This window comes from Lithobates pipiens, unplaced genomic scaffold (assembly GCF_037356315.1).
Source record: "Lithobates pipiens isolate NorthernLeopardFrog02 unplaced genomic scaffold, aLitPip1_a1.2 Scaffold_1, whole genome shotgun sequence".
Classification (NCBI taxonomy): Eukaryota; Metazoa; Chordata; class Amphibia; order Anura; family Ranidae; genus Lithobates; species Lithobates pipiens.
The window spans coordinates 248,145,699-248,155,545 of NW_027507685.1; the positions used below are offsets into that span (position 1 = coordinate 248,145,699).

The window sequence follows — 9,847 nt, forward strand, 5'->3', positions numbered from 1 at the left end:
GGCCCCTTAGTTCCAGTAAAGAGAACTCTTAAAATGTCAGCATACCAAGATGTTTTGGTCAATTTCATGCTCCCAACTTTGCTCCCAACTTTGTGGGAACAGTTTGGGGATGGCCCCTTCCTGTTCCAGCATGATTGTTGTCCACCAGTGCACAAAGCAAGGTCCATAAAGACATGGATGAGCGAGTTTGGGGTGGAGGAACTTGACTGGACTGCACAAAGTCCTGACCTCAATCCAGTAGAACACCTTTGGGATGAATTAGAGCAGAGACTGCGAGCCAGGCCTTCTCATACACATTAGAGCCTAACCTCATAAACAGGCTTTTGGAAGAATGGTCAAACATTCCCATAGACACACTCCTAAACCTTGTGGACAGCCTTTCCAGAAGAGTTGAAGCTGTCATAGCTATAGTTTAGTTTGAAAAAGTTTTATTGTTTGGACTCGATATAGGGTGAGAGGGTATATCCAGATTTAGCTTGTCATCAAGTCCAACAGATCTCAAATTGTTATTGCATACAAGAACTGAACCTTGGTTGGAGCTGGGTATTCTTGAAGGCATGGAGTGTGGTTGGGCAGGATTAAATGAACTATTGCTGTCAATTTGAATGACATTCATTTTAAAGTGGAAGTAAACCCATCGATTTAAACAGTTAAAAAAGCATGCCAGGAATGCTAACTGCACATTGGCTGTGCTCTCAGCCAAACTATCAAACCATTCAATGGCTGGTGTCATAACGAATCACATGCGCAGCACCACAGCAGTTGAAGATTAAACAGAGGCAAAGATGGCAGCTTCCTTGGCTGAAAACGATAGGGGAGTTTACTTCCACTTTAACACCTTGGGGCCTGTAAGAAGCAAGCTGAAAGTCATTTCTTGGAGCAGAATTTAGACTCATCATACGATGGAGGTCTTCATCATTCTGGTTCGCTTAAAAGTGCTGTCCAGGCATTGTGATAGTTTGTCCTAACCTACTGTAAAAAAATTACTCGCTTTCAAAACTGGATTTCTCTTGTGCCCCCAAATTAAAGGGAAAGGATTTCCCCATCAACCTTAGGTCTTTCGTAAAAGGTGGTGACTCTTAACATCTGGTTGCCAACATTGCGGGAAGGCCTTTTTGGTGAGGTATTTGGAGGCATCCTGAAAGTATTAAATCTTTCAATGTTGGAATATCCAAGTTTACCAAAATAAGTGTAACCTGAAATAGGAGGTATACTATAGTCATCATCAAATGGATTGCTGGTGATGAGGTGATCCGAGCTTGTATTTGTTGGGGGAGCAAACTCGGATTGGGGAGGAAGTGAGGAAACCTCCTCTGTGCAGTGGTTTTGCACAGGGCAGCCTGGATCCTCTTCTCTGGATATTGCATCTGGAGATCGTATCCTTCCTTATTGATATCTGTCCACTGGCCTTGTGCTTCCTCTTCTCAGGACATCCCAGTTGTGGAACTGATCTCATTAACCCATCCAATTCTCCGACATCACCTGCCTTGTCCCACAGTGACTTCTCCATGGGGGTGTCCTGGTAGGCCCCGGAGCGGCTCCCAGCGGGAAGTCTGCTGCTCCTGCGGACATATCACACACATGGAGCCGGAAGAGCTCAGACCTGTCTGGAGGACTTGTCTCCCCTCCTCCTCTTCCTCCACCCAGCACTTTGGAAACTTTCCGAGGATTGCCCGGCTCGGTGTGTCACAGCGCGGACACAGCAGCTATAGTTCAATATTGAACCCTAAGGACTAAGACTGGAAAGCGATTGTCCCAATACTTTTGGTATTATAGTGTATAACCAGTTGCCGACCAGCGCACGCCAATGTACGTCGGCAGAATGGCACGGGCAGGCAAATGGGCGTAACTGTACGTCCCTTTAAATTTGCCGCCCTGCCATCGGGAGAGGGCCGCCGGCGGCGCGCTCCCGCGCTGGTCGGGACCCCCGTGAGTCCGGTCGTGGGACCCGCGGAGACGATCGCGGCGGGCATACCCACGATCATCTCACGGAGCGGCCGAATGAAGAAATTCCGTTGTAAACAGCATTTCTCCATTCTGCCTAGCAACTAGTGATGCTGATCTCTGCTCCATGTGATTGGACCAGAGATCAGTGTTCACTAAATTAAAGCTCAACCCCCCCACAGTTAGTAACACACCCCTAGGAACACTTAACCCCTACACTGCCACCCACTGGTTAACCCCTTCACTGCCAGTGTCATTTACACAGGAATCACTGCATTTATATAGCAGTGATTGCGGTATAAATGACAATGGTCCCAAAAATGTGTCAAAAATGTCCGATGTGTCCGCCATAATGTCGCAGTCACAATAAAAATCGTCGGATCGCCGCCAATACTAGTAAAAAAAAAAAATATTAATAAAAATGCCATAAAACTATCCCCTATTTTGTAAACGTTATAACTTTTGTGCAAACCAATCAATAATCGCTTATTGCGATTTTTTTTTACCAAAAATATGTAGAAGAATACGTATCGGCCTAAACTGAGGGAAAAAAATGTTTTTTTATATATTTTTGGGGGATATTTATTATAACATAAAGTATAAAATAATGTGTTTTTTTCAAAATTGTCGCTCTATTTTTGTTTATAGCGCAAAAAATAAAAACCGCAGAGGTGATCAAATACCACCAAAAGAAAGTTCTATTTGTGGGAAAAAAAGGTCGTCAATTTTGTTTGGGAGCCATGTCGCACGACCGCGCAATTGTCAGTTAAAGCGACGCAGTGCCGAATCGCAAAAAGTGCTCTGGTCTTTGACCAGCAAAATGGTCCGGGGCTGAAAGTGGATAATAATACTCAATTCTTCAAAAATAGAACTAGCATCATGAAAACACACAAATCATACCATGCTGCTTGGTCCATCTCACATATTTATTTTGCAACATTTTGGTGAAAACGTTCTTCGCTACTAAAAACAGGAAAACAACAAAAAACAAAGTATACCGTTATTTAGGGCCATGCCAAAAATAATATGACATTTCTGTCATAAAAAAGCTGTAATTAGGGCCCCTTAATAAGCAAGATGAATGTGGAATCTCTAATACCTAAACTAGGTCAGAGTTTAATGAGAAGCATGCTTTTTGAATAATACGTTGGATCTTTAAACAGCAGTAAGTCTTGGAAAACAGTAATTGCTGTGCTCAGGAATAACATCAATGACCTGAATTACAAGTAAACAAGCAAGTAGCCTTTAGCCAGATACAATACATATACACTGCATTCTCCAGCTAAAGCGTTGTGTCCACTAAAGAGAATGTGGTGTATAGGTGACATTTATGAGACGGTTCACATTCAAGAGAATGTAGCCTATATATATATATTCATTAGATATCAATCACATTAGGAAGTTTAATTTTCAAAATGAAGCAGCTTGTCCATTTTCTAGGCAAAAAAGAACGAGGGTAGAAGCCCCCAGAAACGTTGACATCTGCAGAAGCTCCCATGATGAGGTAGGATAGAAACCACCCAAGCAAAGGCCAAATGGTCCATAAGATCTGCCACATTTATTTGTATTACATTTTTTTACCTTTTAGTCTTTAACCAGCTCCCGGGGGGGGGATGTTCATTCCCATCCCCCGTTGTCCTCCATTATATATATGTATACTAACATACGTTATCTTATACTTCCTACCAGATACCCATAGGTAAGAGTGTTAGGACCACCTGTTTGGTGCGCCCTCTCTTTCCCATCCAAATTACATAATTTATAATTAATTATATACATTATACTTCATTATAGGCACTCCCAGACCCGGTTGCTCCTGATGAGTGGATACTACTCCACGAAACGCGTCGAGCCTATACAATTGGTGACAGATCATGGTATCCATATACATACTATGGATTTTATTTCGGCTGAGTCATTAAGAACTTTCTTCGACTCTATATATATATATTTTTTTTTTACTTTTATATTTGTGCCTATCTTTGGGTATATTTTGATACGTTTTATACTATGTGCTACATTGTTTACTTTGTTATAAATTGTATATTGCTATGATGATATAATTATGTCAGAATATGTACTGTATCTAATTATTTATCTGATTAAATTCTTTATCAACTATTAACAATATGCCCATGATAGCCACTCATTTAACTATATATACTATGTCTACTGTAATGTTCTCATCCGACCTGAATGGTGTGTTTCATATAAAGTCCCAAACTTCCCCATTCCCCCCTTTTTTCCTTTTTATGTTTTCCACCTTTTAGTCTGTCTCAATATAGATCTATGCTTGTCCCAAGGACTTATAAAATTCACATACTATTGACTAATGCCCCGTACACACGGTCAGATTTTCCGAGGGAAAATGTCCGATGGGAGCTTTTTGTCAGAAATTCTGACCGTGTGTAGGCTCCATCAGGCTTTTTCCATCGGAATTTCCGTCATACAAAATTTGAGATCTGAATCTCAAATTTTCCGACAGTGAAATCCGTTGTCGGAAACTCTGATCCGACGCACAAAGTGCCATGCATGCTCGGAATCAAGCAGAAGAGCAGCACTGGCTATTGAACTTCATTTTTCTCGGCTCGTCATACGTGTTGTACGTCACCTCGGTCTTGAAGTTTGTAATTTCCGACCAACTTTGTGTGACCGTTTGCATGCAAGACAAGTTTGAGCCAACATCCGTCGGAAAAAATACATGGATTTTGTGGTCGGAATGTCCGATCAATGTCCGATCGTGTGTACGGGGCATTACTCATTCTTTGTGCTGGGTATCTATTACAAGCCTCAACCACTCTTTCAGTAAAATAATACTTTCTAAGCTTAGTTTAAACCAGGGCTTTTTTTCAGCGGGAACGTGGGGGAACGCAGTTCCGGAACCTCCTGCACTGAATGTATGTAATGGCAAAGGGTGCTAGGGTGTGCTGGAGGCTGGGAGATCTATTGTTGATGGGAAGAATTTACTGTTGAGGGAAGGGTCTATTGTTGTTGGCTGCTGGAGGATCTGTCGTTGCTCTGAGCCGATTGTTCCTGGGAGGGACCTACTGATGAGAGAGGGGTTTATTGTTGCTGGCTGCTGAAGGGTCTATTGTTGTTGGCTGCTGGAGGGTCTATTGATGCTGGCTGCTGGGGGATCTATCGTTGCTCTGGGCAAATTGTTCCTGGGAGGGATCTACTGATGAGAGAGGGGTTTATTGTTGTTGGCTGATGGAGGGTCTATTGATGCTGGCTGCTGGGGGATCTATCGTTGCTCTGGGCAAATTGTTCCTGGGAGGGATCTACTGATGAGAGAGGGGTTTATTGTTGCTGGCTGCTGGAGGGTCTATTGATGCTGGCTGCTGGGAGATCTGTTGTTGCTGACAGTGGTCTATTGTTGCTGGGGTGGATCTTTTGTTACCAGGGTGGATCTTTTCTTACTGGAGGGTCATTTTGTTGCAGGGGATCTATTGTTGAAAGAAGGGTGTATGTCTTAATGCTTATTAATAAAATCTATACAAATTACTTAGCATCACAAAATTATACTTGGTTCTATATTCTCTAAAAAGGGCCATACTGAAAGGTGGGTAGAGGATGGAACAAAGGGACGGTGCTCAGAGGTGGATAAGGGGCGAAGACAAGGGGTGGCTTGAAAAGGGGAGTTCTTGAAGGTATTCTCTGAGAAAAAAAAGCCCTGGTTTAACCACTTGAGACCCGCGCTATAGCCGAATGACGGCTACAGCGCGGATCTCCTTTTCCGGGACTACGTCTATTGACGTCGTCCCGTGCACGAGCGGCCTGCACGCCCCCTGAGGGGCGCGCGCGGCGCGCTCTGTGATCGACGAGTCTACGAGACTCGCCTGATCACTGATTCGTGCAAGGGGTCGATCCCGACCCCTTATCACGTGATCAGCTGTCAGCCAATGACAGCTGATCATGTGATATAACGGAGCCGGTAATCGGCTATTAAAAAAAGCCGATCACCGGCGGCCGTGATCGGGACATCAGTCCCGATCACGGCCAGCCCTGCCAGTGCCCACCTGCCCCCTGCCAGTGCCCACCTGCCCCCTGCTTTGCCTGCCTGAATAAAAAATGTGTCCCCCCTGTCAGTGCCACCCAGCAGTGCCCATAGTGCCACCCAGCAGTGCCACCCAGCAGTGCCCACAGTGCCACCCAGCAGTGCCCACAGTCTGCCTCAACAAAGGTGCTGCACCCCAGTGCCACATATCCGTGCCCAGCAGTGCCGCCCATCAGTACCCATCAGTGCCCAGCAGTGCCGCCCATCAGTGCCGCCCATCAGTGCCCAGCAGTGCCACCTATCAGAGCCACCTATCAGTGCCACCTATCAGTGCCCATCAGTCCCATCTATCAGTGGTACCAATCAGTGCCCCTTAGTGCCACCCATCCGTGCCACCCATCTGTGCCATCTTATCTGTGCCCGTCTTTGCCCATCAGTGCCACCTTATCTGTGCCCATCGGTGCCGCTTTACCTGTGCCTATTAGTGCCGCCTTAACTATGCCTATCAGTGCCCACCAGTGCAGCCTATCAGTGCCCACCAATGCAGCCTATCAGTGCCCACCAATTCAGCCTATCAGTGCCCACCAGTGCAGCCTATCAGTGCAGCCTCATCAGCGCACTTCAATGAAGGAGAAAAATGACCTGTTTGCAAAATTTTATAACAAACTATTAAACATGATTTTTTTTTTTTTGCATCTTTTTTTGTTTGTTTAGCAAAAAATAAAACTCCGAGCTGTGATTAAATACCACCAAAAGAAAGCTCTATTTGTGGGAAAAAAATGATAACAATTTCATTTGGGTACAGTGTTGTATGACCGCGTAATTGTCATTCAAACTGCATCAGCGCTGAATGCTGAAAATTGGTCTGGGACTGAGGGGGGTTTAAGTGCCCAGTAAGCAAGTGGTTAAACAGAGGATGGACACAGGTGGCATCACTCCCTTAGAAGCTTTATTCTAAGAAGACACAATCATACAGAAGCAATCACAACTAGAAAAGCTGATCAGAACCACCTCATGCGGAAAAATTCTCAGATGAAGTCAGTAGGATAAAACCATAAGTCAGTTTATTCTTACCATGAGGTAAGGTGGATAAATACCAACAATTCAAATTTCCTCACATAGATGCAACAGCTATGCAACATAATTACTGCTGTGACAGTACCTTGTTGGGCGGTGAAGTGTGGATCATCTGTAAGGAGCAATGCTGCGGTGGTAAACTGGAGCTTCTCATATACCAAGCCTACTCTAATGTAAAGGGAGTGCAGATGTATATAGAGCCGGGTCAACTTGAAGAAGGGCCAGGCCTGGAAACGCGTTGTCACAACACACCCATCCACCTCCCCTTCTCTCCTTGGCTTCATCCATCACTCTGTGTTCCAAGCCTCCATCTGGATCCATGTTCCCTGAGCGTATGACGTCGCGCTCAGACACATCCATCTGCCGCCCCTTGCTAGCGGCCTTCCCAGCTGTCCATTGGCTCCTCTCCAATCCACTGCCATTTTGCCACTCACCACCGGAGCTTTGGTTTGATGCACCTGACCCTCCACCCGGCTCTACATAAATCATGTTTATTAAGGATGTATTCCATCTTCTTATATTAGCCGTGATACCTAGTGATGAAACCGAGCAGCTACATTTTCCGAGGGTTTATCACTTTTCATTCTTTTGTCTGGAAGGAAAGTGGTGTAGGCCAGAAGATATAGTAGACCCAGCCTACACCACTGTCCTTCCAGGCAAGAAAACGAAAAGTGATAAACCTTCAGAAAATGCAGCTGCTCAGTTCATCACTAATAAACATTGGAACATCCTAAAACAAAAGGTGGAGGTGGGTTGCAACCAATATTGTGTATAATTTTAATTATTATTAATTTTAGATTAATGTTATCTGGCTATGTTTTAAATGTCATAGCCTCCTTTTTTAAAAGCCTTCCTTTTTTTTCTGCACAGTCCAATTAGCTAATTGGCTGTTCAGTGGTTCACTTATGTTAATAGGCCAATCAACATTTTCTTTGAGCAGAGCATTTAAATCTCGTCCCTTCCTTTTCCCTGTACACTTGAGAGAGGAGCGCGCATGCTCCGTAACAAGCTTCACGCATGCTCTGAAACGCATTGTGGTTCCTCTACACCCCGGTGACGTCACACGCCCAAAAGCTTCGCTTCCTGAGCTGATCATCTCCATCTCCTCCAAACAGAATCAGCCGGCTTCCTCTCTGGTTCACCTTGGCTCCTGTAGCTGGATTCTCTAGAGGCTGTAGACGATCCCAGGAGATTTGATCCACCATGACCACACTATTCCTTACTTTGAAGTGTTGGATATTTTATACTACTGCATATTAAACATTGCCTTTAAGAGGTGCTTATCTGTTTTTTCTTATGTTGATATCCAAAATTGGCTTCACTCTTGAGAAAAGCTGTGGCCTTAGTGTATGTCTTACTCCCAAGTTTCCATTCCACATCATCATCATCATCTCCAAAGAAACATCATCTCAATTTTCTTAGACATTTTAACCCTTACCCCTGGACCTTTCTTATATTCACCTTTTGGCCCCATTTTTGTTGTTGTCTTTTAAACCTGTATCCTGTGAGCTAGCATTTGTCTGTTGTTTATACAGTACCTAGGGACTAGGGATGGGTGAAACAGTTCGGCCCGAGCATTTGAGCCCGAATTTGAAGGGTGTTCGCCCAGATGAACACCCTGCAATGCAATCATCGCTGCATAGTGCAATAGGCGCCCTGCTTGGGCACAGCTTTGCCCAATAAGGTTGCAGGGTCCTAAACAACCAATAAGTCATCAGCTGTCAATGAGTTTCCCCCCTGACAGCTGTTCAATAAAAAAAAAAAAAAAGAACAGGTAAAAAAATAAAGAAATCATTTCTGTGCCCCCCCCCCCCCCAAATCCATACCAAACCCTTATTGGAGCATGCAGCCTGGCAGGTCAGGAAAGGGGGGGGGGTGAGCGAGCGCCCCCCCCAACCATACCAGGCCACATGCCATCAACATGGGGGTGGGTGCTTTGGGGCAGGGAATGGGGCAGTGCCACTGGGTGATGTAGCCAGGTGATCCCGATTCTTGCCTATATGAAAAATGTTAAAGTGCAGAGCGGGAATACAGCAGGAGTCCTCCCAGGAGGCAAGAGTGTTTTTCTTTTTTTTGGGGGGGTCTGGCGGGCGGCATGATTGGTGTTGGATTTACATTGGGGGACACTAATTTTTATTTTTTAATAAAGGATTTGTCAAAAAATTGTATCTTGTGTTTATTACTTTTGTACACTTTTTGTGTGAATGGGTATTGGTACTATGTACCCTATACCCATTCACATGGTGGAGGCTGGGATCTGGGGGCTTCCAGATTGCAATAAGTCCCATGCCCGCAAACCTAGACCATCAACATGCTCTACTGCCCCACCCCAAAGCACCCACTCCCCCATGTTGAGGGCATGTGGCCTTGTATGGTTCAGGACGTGGGGGGGGGACTCGTTCGTCCCCCCCCCCCCCTTTTCTGACCTACCAGGCTGAATGCCCGGGATAAGGATCTGGAATGGATTTTTGGGAGGACCCAACACGTTTTTTTTTTCTTTGTCTTTTCAATAGCCCCATCATATCACACTATACAGCCAGCCATTCCTACCAAAAGGCAAGAATACTGTTGCAGCAACCCTACTGTACACTGGTAAGAACAGTTTTTTGTTTGTTTTTTGTTAATCCATGGTGGTGCAAATCCTGAAACAAAAAAACTGTAAACAACGGTAAGAAAAAAACACGCATGTGAAACACACACAGAAAAGTGCACTTAAGGGTGTGCTTTAGTCCATCTAGGACCTCTCCCAGATCCCCTCCTGACAGGGACTTAGGGTACCAATGGTCTGCCTAGCCAGAAGGCCTGGCAAGCCCCATTCTTCTAGGTCAG

At 44.9% G+C, this 9,847-nt stretch overlaps 1 pseudogene; it reads right to left on the reverse strand.

The window, feature by feature from the left end:
- Positions 1 to 412: 412 nt before the first annotated feature.
- On the reverse strand, positions 413 to 1,632 carry LOC143987878 (pygopus homolog 1-like; annotated as a pseudogene).
- Positions 1,633 to 9,847: the final 8,215 nt, after the last annotated feature.